This window comes from Petaurus breviceps, unplaced genomic scaffold (genome assembly GCF_028583685.1).
Source record: "Petaurus breviceps papuanus isolate PSGF00001 unplaced genomic scaffold, PetGlider_PUasm1.0 551, whole genome shotgun sequence".
NCBI lineage: Eukaryota > Metazoa > Chordata > Mammalia > Diprotodontia > Petauridae > Petaurus > Petaurus breviceps.
This window is the reverse complement of record NW_027186372.1, coordinates 3,539,732-3,549,750: the sequence shown is the minus strand read 5'-3', so window position 1 is coordinate 3,549,750 and position 10,019 is coordinate 3,539,732. Positions and strand designations below refer to the sequence as shown.

Genomic DNA, 10,019 nt, shown 5'->3' with positions numbered 1-10,019 from the left:
ATATAGGGATAACTCAGCAGATAGCTACAGATACACATCTGACTTTCTCCATTTCCTTAGTAGTATCACAGACTCAAAACCTAAATTAGAAAAGGGCAACTCTGTCTCCAGTCTTGGCCTGGCTTTTTCATCCTTCTAGTAATTTAATACTATGCCAAGAGCTAGATCATTGGCATATATAACTGCTTTCTAAGCTAATAGCCACACTTCAATGATGTGCATTTGATTTTCAGAGACTGGTGTTCATGTGATAAGGCTGGTTTGCTCACGTAATTGGTCATTCACTCACAACTTTTTAACAAAAGGAAAAGAGCTGTCTCCCCAGACAAATGACATCATCTTTAAACCCCACATGACAATCACTGAAGCACTGCTGTGATGCCCAGGGAAGACAAGGCTACCTGGAAATCCAATTACTTCCTCAAGATCATCCAACTTTTAGGATGATTATCCAAAAAGCTTCATTGTGGGAGCAGACAAGGTGGACTCCAAATAGATGCAGCAGACCCAGATGTCCCTCCATGGGAAGGCCCTAGTATTGATGGGGAAAAGCACCATGATGCACAAAGCCATTCATGGACATCTGGAGAACAATCCTGCCATGGAGAAACTGCTGCCTCATATTTGGGGGAACATGGGCATTGTGTTTACCAAGGAAGATCTGACTGAGATTAGGGATATGCTTCTGGCCAATAAGGTGCCAGCTGCTGCCCATGCTGGTGCCATTGCCCCATATGATGTCACTGTGCCAGCACAGAATACCAGCCTGGGTCCTGAGAAGACTTCCTTCTTCCAGGATCTGGGTATCACCACCAAGGTTTCAAGGGGCACCATTGAAATCTTGAGTGATGTGCAGCTGATTAAGACCAGAGACAAAGTGGGTGCCGGCAAGGCGACCTTGTTAAACATGCTGAACATCTCCCCATTCTCCTTTGGACTGATCATTCATCAGGTGTTTGACAATGGCAGCATCTACAACCCTGAAGTTCTGGACGTCACTTTGCATCATTGGTTCTTAGAGGGTGTCCGTAACATTGCCAGCATCTTTCTGCAGATTGGCTATCCAACTGTTGCATCAGTATCCCACTCAATCATCAATGGGTACAAGCAGGTCTTGGCTGTAGCTGTGGAGCCTGAGTACACCTTCCCACTTGCTGAAAAGGTGAAGGCCTTCTTGGCCAACCTGTCAGCATTTGCAGTGGCCACTCCTGCAGGTGCTGTTCCAGCTGCTGCTGCTGCTGCCGTTCCCGCCAAGGTGGAAGCCAAGGAAGAATCAGAGAAGTCTGGTGAGGATATGGGATTTGGTCTCTTTGATTAGCCCACAGGAAACAACTATTTCAGCCAGTTTATTTGTGAAACAAAGAAATAAATGTGTTCATTTATCTCAAAAAAAAAATATTAATTAAAAAAAAGAAAAGAAAAATTGACTGATTAACTTTCAAAAATAGGAGAAAATGATTCTGTCCCTCTCTACCTCAATTATGTTCCTCCTATTTTTTTCTTAATTGTTATTTCAGGTAAATCAAGTCCTACTGTGAACTGGAAATTATTTGGAATTTTGATTTATTTCAAACACCACCATTATCACGAATGTGCTCCTTTTGAGAATGTTTTTCACCATATGCAATTTCAGAATTGAAATCTCTTCTTCTCATTTTTTCAAGGCACTCAAAGATCTCTATAATTTTGACTACACAAAGTCAATTAAAAATGAATGGGTGTTTTTCTTTTACACAGAAAAAAGTACATCTAAAATATACACTTGTCTAATGTCATTTAACAATATAAGTAGAATACTCTTTCTATAACTAGAAAGGACCTGGTAGATCACCTGGTCTAATCCCCACATTTTTTTTTTCCTTTTTGCAGGGGGGAAGGCAGGGCAATTGGGGTTAAGTGATTTGCCCAAGGTCACACAGCTAGTGTTAAGTGTCTGAGGTCAGATTTGAACTCCTGACTCCAGGGCTGGTGCTCTATTCACTGTGCCACCTAGCCACCCCTAATCCCCACATTTTAGAGATGAGAAAACTGTGTCACAGAAAAGTTGAGTGACTTCTCCAGAGTATCAGAGGTAATTTGTGGCTGATCTAGTATTAGAACCAAAGTCTCCTTAGTCCTGGTCTGCGTCTCTTTCTATTGCATCAGACAAGTTAAACATCAATAAAAAATTTTCTCAACAAGCAACTAACTTCTTCTGTACACATTTGCTCTTTGATATCTGTTGAGTACCTGCAATTTTTCGGGGGTCATTATTATTTTTCAGTATGCCAAGCCTTTTGAATCCTTCTGCCAGATGAAAGAAGTAACACCAGACAACAAATATTACTTTTTGAGCAAGTGTGGGGGGGGAGAAGGTAAAAATGTGCATTTTCATTTCTTTCTTTCTTTCTTTCTTTCTTTCTTTCTTTCTTTCTTTCTTTCTTTCTTTCTTTCTTTCTTTCTTTCTTTCTCTTCCTTCCTTCCTTCCTTCCTTCCTTCCTTCCTTCCTTCCTTCCTTCCTTTCTTTCTTTCTTTCTTTCTTTCTTCCTTTCTTCCTCTCTTTCTCTCTTTTTCTTTCTTTCTTCCTTTCTTTCTTTCTTTCTTTCTTTCTTTCTTTCTTTCTTTCTTTCTTTCTTTCTTTCTTTCTTTCTTTCTTCCTTTCTTTCTTTCTTCCTTTCTTTCTTTCTTTCTTTCTTTCTTTCTTTCTTTCTTTCTTTCTTTCTTTCTTTCTTTCTTTCTTTCTTTCTTTCTTTTTAAAAGCAATCAGGGTTAAGTAACTTGCTCAAGGTTACATGGTCAGTTATTTTGTGTGGGTGTTAAGTATCTGAGCCCAGAAACAATCCCAGGTCTCCCGACTCTGGGGCCAGTGCTTTTACTCACTGCGCCACCTGGTCACCCCCATTTATTTCTTTCAGGATAAATCTTGGCCATTGTAATTATATAACATTGAATATTGTATTTATATTTATGTTGTTGGAGTCTTTGTGTATAATGACTTTCTGGTTCTATTTTCCCTTTTATATCACTTCATGAAGTTCTTCTAAAGCTTCTCCATATTTTCCATATTCATCATTTTTGTTAGTTGAAAAAAGGCTAAACACATCAAATGAATGTAATGCTCTATTACTGGCAGAAATGATGCAGCCACAGATATTTTGTAGTGTGTGGAGTCCAGCTTTAATCTTGGGGAAAATTCTTGGCAGTGAGTTCTCTGGTTTAAACTTATGCACGTTATAAAGAAAGTATTTCCTAAACTTTAAAGTGCAATAGACAAGTAAGTTATGGCTCCTGCTATTATTGCACCAAAGTTATTTCTTTGTTGCTTGTGCTTCTTTTTATCTGTCGTGTGCACAGTTAATGCAGGATAAGAAAAGTGTGGTTGCAACATGTAGATAAAGTCAACTAACACATGACTGCTGTTTGCTCAGCCGATTTAGTTTATATGTTACCGCCTCACTCCATTATAGTACCTCTGCATACATAACATGATCCTATAGCTGGTACAACGGATTAGGGACAGAGATACAATAGCTGTTGACTGATTTTTGGCTAAAGTATTATCAGATTGCAATTCATTTCCCTCCCCCCCCCCACCTTGAATTCACTCGGATTAAGGTCTTATCATTAAGTTCATGGAAGGATTTTCAATGACATAACTTACTTCCACTAGCTGTTTATCTGTGTGTGTGTGTGTGTGTGTGTGTGTTTAACTTTCTGAATCCTTTCAGGCTCCTATTCAGTACACCTGGGAACTTTTGAGTGTAACTAAATTCAATTTTCACTATGGTCCATGCAAATGGACTAAGTAAGGAGAGTGTATTAGAAATACTAAAACATAAAATTCAGATTGAAATAATGAAACATCAGTTGACTTTACAGAACAAGGGAACAGGACACTACAACATTCCATGTTCTATACTCAGACATGATTTGTACAAGGTTTAGTTCTCTGGGGGAGCTTGTCTTATTTGGGGGGCTTAGGCTTCCTTTTCTTAATCTTTAGTTTGTTAAAACCCCCACCTCAGTGTCCCAAGAAAACTGCATACAGCTTCAATTTTGGATGAGGCATGTGGTTCCCCCCAAAAAAGAATGTAGTTAGAAAATAATATGCAGTAGATAATAATATGAGTCAGGTATGAAACCGGTACCATATTTTTATACACAAAGGAAATGCTAGGCATGTAATAAGCATACATTTAATAAAAGCAAAGTATAATTCAGTAATTGAAGTTAGGGCAGCTAGATGGCGTAGTGAGTACAGTGCTGAGCCTAGAGTCAGAAAGACTCCTCTTCCTGAGCTCAAATCTGGTTTTAGACACTTCTTAGTTGTGTGACCCTGGGTAAGCCACTCAACCCTGTTTCCCTTGGTTTCCTCATCTGTAAAATAAACTGAAGAAGGAAACGGTAAGCCAGTATTTATGCCAAGAAAACCCTAAAAGAAGTCAGAAAGAATTGGACATGACTGAAATGACTGAACAACAGCTGTTGCAATCTGCTATAAAGCTAATTCTTTGTTGTTTTGTTGTTTGTTTATTTTGCTTTTTTGGAAGGGGAAAGGCAGGGCAATTGGGGTTAAGTGACTAGCCCAAGGTCACACAGTTAGTAAGTGTTAAGTGTCTGAGGCTGGATTTGAAATCAGGTCCTCCTGACTTCAGGACTGGTGCTCTATTCACTGCGCCTCCTAGCCTCCCCAATAAGCAGTTTGTAGGACTGCCAAATCAGGCATTTTTATATCTTACCTCAAATTAACATTGCTCAAACATGTCTACTAGTTTAAAAAAAAGTTAGTATATTTCTTGTCAGTGCTTATTGATTTCAATAATGTTAGAGTAGTTGCTGGGTTTACCTTCCCTGACACCATTCACTTCTGACCTATTAATTCACTAAGTCAGATTTCTGCCTGGGTACATTCACTGTAGTATACACTGCCCTAAGATCAGAAAAGAAAAAGTACAAAGGAGGCAGAAGTGACCAGGGGCCCAGGCATAAGTAGTCGTAGTCCTGCCAAGATCTTCCACATGGGACAACTTGCCATAATACCAGGACAGAGAAGGATCCATCTTCTCCTCCTCCTCAGTGAGAAACGTCATGTTACCTGGAGAATTGTAGCTGTATGAATACCAGCCAGAAGCTCATCTTTTAATTGATGAAATATTCCTTCCCTGTCACCACTCTCCAGGCAATTGACCAAAGGACCGCTCAAAGCTTACCACAACATTCCAAATTCCAAAGTCCTTTCAGCATTGGGCCACGAGAAGGTTAGAAGAAGCCAGAAAGCTGTCATCAACCAAAGGCACAATAAATGAATCACCACGTCCTTAGAGTCTTCTGTTGCTTCCAGAAGAGCTCTGGGATCATGTTCCTTGAGTGACCTCTATAAGCCCATTCAACCTCTACTACATAGGAAAAATTCTCACATACTCAGGAGTGAGCAAAAACTCCCCTCTTTCCCCCCAGGGTATTTGGGAAATAATCTTCAAAACACATGCTCTGCTACAGATTCTTGGACCTTCAATTGTCAGTCATGCTGTCGTGGCTGGAAACTTCTATTTGCTGATTTCACCACATATTCTCATTGGCTACATCTCCAAACATTTTTTGTTTGGGCTGGTATTGGGCATTTCCCAGTACCCTGGTCACAATCATATCTGTGCTTTCTCAGCTTGCCTCTCTTCGCTTATGGTAACATAACCTGATCACCGGTACCATGCTTCATCTGCAGCCATCACTCACACAAGGAAGCAGTTATCTTATGCTCAAGCACACGGTGTCATGGGAACTAAGGTCCTGGGGATATACTCAATAATTGATCAATCAGTCAAAAACACATTTAGCAAATGTCTGCTATGTGCCAAGCTAAGTTCAGGGCTCAGAAATGTTGGCATGTGTAGACCCATTCCATCAGATGTATCTCTGCTACAGAATATTTCTTAAAGCTAATGTTATATCTAAGCATAGAAAAACCATGCACAGATTTCCAGTTTTCGGTCCTGGTGTTTTGTTATTACTCTGACATTCTTCCACTTAAAAACTTTTGATGCTATCTCACCGCATTTAGGATAAAGCATAGATTCGTTAGCCCCACAAATCTGGATCAGGCTGCTTGTTCTGACTTTTCTCATATTGCTTCCCTTGAGGTACTTTATGTTCTGAAGAAAATTATCCCATAATTTATCTACCTCCTGTTTTCCATGAGTCATCTTCCATCTTTGCTCAGGATGTCCCAGATGTCTAAGACATGTTCCCATCTCCCACCAGATTACTCTATCTTTTGAAGTCTGTCCTATTCTTTAAAGATCAAGCTAGATATCATCTCCTGTAAGAAAGGAAAGAAGGAGGAACATAAGCATTTATTAAGCAGCTACTGTGTGCCAGGCACAGTGCTAAGATCTTTATACTTATCCCTTTTGGTCTTTATAATCATTCAGGAGATAGGTACTTTTATTATTCCCATTTTACAGTTGACAAAACTAAAGCAGATAGAGGTTAAGTGACTTGCCCAGGCTCATACAGTTAGTGTTTGAAGCTAAATTCAAACTCAGGTCTTCTTGACTCTAGATCAAGAATTTTATACACTATGCCACCAACCTGAAATACCCACTGACCCCCTTTCCTCAGAAATGGTGATCTCTTCCTTCCTATTTTTGTCATAGAACTTTGCTATGAACTTTCTCCATCAATGTCACTTTCACTCGTATTGTAGGGGGATTTTTTTATACTTAACTTTTTCCCATTGTAGGATCAGATGCCTTAGAACTGAAAAAACTTGAAAGATTATGTAATTCACCTTCTTAATCTTGCAGATGAGAAAACTGAAGCCCATAGAATGTAGGTAACTTGCCCAAGGTCACACAGGTAGATGGTAAGCTCCTGGAGAGTAGGTTCTGAGTTTTTCTTTCTTTGCATCCCCAACAGTATTTTGCACATGGTAGGTGCTCAAAGAATTGTTGTGAAATTGTATTGACTTCTTTCCAATCCATATGAATGAGCAAAGGGAGAGAGGGCACTCTTCCACATTACATTCTCCATTTGTTAGGACTCTTAATCACATTTAAATGAATGACTGATTCTATTTGAGTATATTCTCTCCAATGGTGCATATTATAACCTATTCATGCCAGCTCATCCTGGATACCTCTTGTCCATGTTCTCACACAAGTAAATCATAGAAGTCCAGGCAATACTCTAAGGTCATTCTTCAAGTTATCTTGATATTATTCACTGCCTCATGACCAACCTGTCTTCCCTTTCTTTTTTCTTTTTGGAGGGAGGGAAGGTAGGGCAATTGGGGTTTAGTGACTTGCCCAAGGTCACACGGCTAGTTTTTTGTGTTAAGTGTCTGAGGCCATATTTGAACTCAGGTTCTCCTGACTCCAGGGCTGGTGCTCTATTCACTGCTCTACCTAGCCACCTCCATTCTTTCTTTTCAATAACAAAATCTTTAAGGGAATCTTTTACCCAACTGGTGTCAAATTTGAATAGAAATGGATCCCTGCAGGCAGCATATTGACTTTAGAAAACTACAAATTAACATTAGCTGTGTTGTATTTTATTCTTACTTGTTTTGTTAAACATTTCCTAATTACATTTTAATCTAGTTCTAGTTATACTATCGAGTTTTGCAGCTTGTGGCACCTCTCCACTGCCACTCTTTTATAATTTCTTGTTTAGAATCACTGGCTCATATTTCTGCAAAATTCCAGGGTGGATTAGCAATTCCTCCCATTCTGTCTGCCCCTGAGCACAAAACAATAGAATCATGCATGTTATCGACTAAAGCAAAAGTCAGAATGAAAGATCTACCATCCCCATCCCAAAGAGCTGAGCAAATAAGTACAAATCAAATGGGTAAAATTAATCCCTCAAAGTCCCTTTAACCTCTTTAACAGCATTTCTCCTCTGATGTACCCCCTCCACTCCAACCTTTCTCTCAGATTTAAAGTTAAGTCTCAATATTGGGCCTAGAATACTTATGGCTATGCTTTCATAAAGGACATAAGGGCCTGAGACATCTTGATCGTGTATGTCTCAGAAAGAACATTTCATTGTGGACACTAGGCTAGTATCTTATGACCAGGGCAAAGCTAACCCTAGAGCCCAGTTGGCAACCAATTCAGATGGAGTTTCTACAAAGGACAACTATTTTAAATTGCTATGGTACCAAAACAATGGGCCAAGATGGAAGGAGAAAAACTGGAGAAAATGGAGAGGATAGCTACAAAGAAAAAGGAAAATAGAAGCCAGGCCATCAAGAACTGTAGGAGCTGGAGTGTGTTAGCCTCCAAAAGACAATGCTTCTCAGCTATCCCACTGGAGTGGGTTTTTCCTCCTGTATCATAGAAGTCATAATTACTACTAATGATTTTATTTATTATAATCACTAAACTCACTCTGACAAAGTAATGATAAGTACTGAATAAAAAATGACAAGTATGTGCATTAGCACAAAAGGAGGCAGGCCACATTAGGATTCACAGATTGGCAGCCTATTGTCTTGGTAATTAAAAATAAATAAATAAACATTTAAAGAACAAGAGAAAGAATGTAAAATGGGTATAGCCCCTATGAAGAAGTTACTCAAAGAAAAATAATAATCATAGAGGATATCAAAGTATATTATATCCATTTTAAAGATCAGAAAACTGAGGCTCAGAGAGAAGAAATAATTTGTCTTTAGCACCCTACTAGTGTCTGAGCCAGGACAGGCAACCAGGTCAATCAGCTTATGTTTCTATGGTGCTATAAGGTTGATTCAGTTAGCAAGCATTTATTAAGTAGTTAAAACACATGCCAGGCACGATGCAATGCACTGGGATAAGAAGAAAGACAGCAATAGGCTCTGCCCTCAAAGAATATATATTCTAATACAGGAGACAATGTATAAATAACTAGGTGCATATAAGCTATCTAGAGGAGACGGAAATCTGAAAAGGGAAAGTATCAGCAGTCAGGGAGCCCGGGACAAGCCTATAGAATTGACATGAGTTGAGTCTTGGAGAAAGCCGGGGAAACCAAGGGAAGAAGGTGAGAGGGCAGAGAATTCCAGTCATGTGGGACAGCCAGTGCAAGTGTATGGAGATGGAAAATGGAGTAACATGTTCAAGAAACTGTAAGTAGGCTAGTGTAGTTGAATCATAGGATATATGGAAGGGAGTCAGTCAAGTATAAGAATCCCAAAGGACTCCCTCCTTCCCTCCTTCCCTCCTTCCTTCCTTCCTTCCTTCCTTCCTTCCTTCCTTCCTTCCTTCCTTCCTTCCTTCCTTCCTTCCTTCCTAGTCTTCTTATACAAAATGATTAAAATAGAAATGTTTTATATGATTGCATATGTATAAACTATATTGGATTGCTTAATGTCTCAGGCAAGGGGAAGGGGAGGAAATTTGGAACTCAAAACTTGAAAAAAAAAAGTTTTAAAATTGTTTTAGCATGTAATTAAGGAAAAAAATAAAATATTACAAAATAAAAAAAGTATAAGAATACTGGAAAGGTAGGAACGAGTCATGTTATAAAGAATTTTAAATGCCAAATAATAAGACCATTGTAGCCTATATCTCAGAACCACTTTCCCTTTTTATTGGAGGGATCAGTGTCTTTCATCCTTTTGTCCTGGACCCTGAGGTCCCTGGTCACTTACCAGGAGGGAATCTGCTCCATAAATTACAGGTCACTATTTCATTTAACCCAGGACAGACCACTTCCTTGTGTCTTTTATCCCTGATACCTTCTATATCTGAAAGTGTCCGTATTCCTTCTGACAATCCAGCTCTTAACTAAGTTTCCTCTAGCCTGTGGGCTTCAGATGCTATTGATATTGGGTCAGTTATCAGTGCTGTACCCACTAAATCCTTATTATCTATACATCACTGAGGCCTTTGAGGGAATTAGGCCCTTTGCCAATACCTATCTATGCAAGGTCTTCATTATTCCCTATACTTCCCCTGTGAACTGTAATTTAATGCCAAGCAAAGGCAACTTCCCAAGGTTCAAAATACCAGCATAGATGCTCTCCATTTTATTCAGTGACAAATTAAGAACAGAGA

The 10,019-nt window shown here is 39.3% G+C and overlaps 1 pseudogene; it reads left to right on the top strand.

Moving 5' to 3' along the window:
- Positions 1-300: 300 nt before the first annotated feature.
- Positions 301-1,411, top strand: LOC138172501 (large ribosomal subunit protein uL10 pseudogene; annotated as a pseudogene).
- Positions 1,412-10,019: the final 8,608 nt, after the last annotated feature.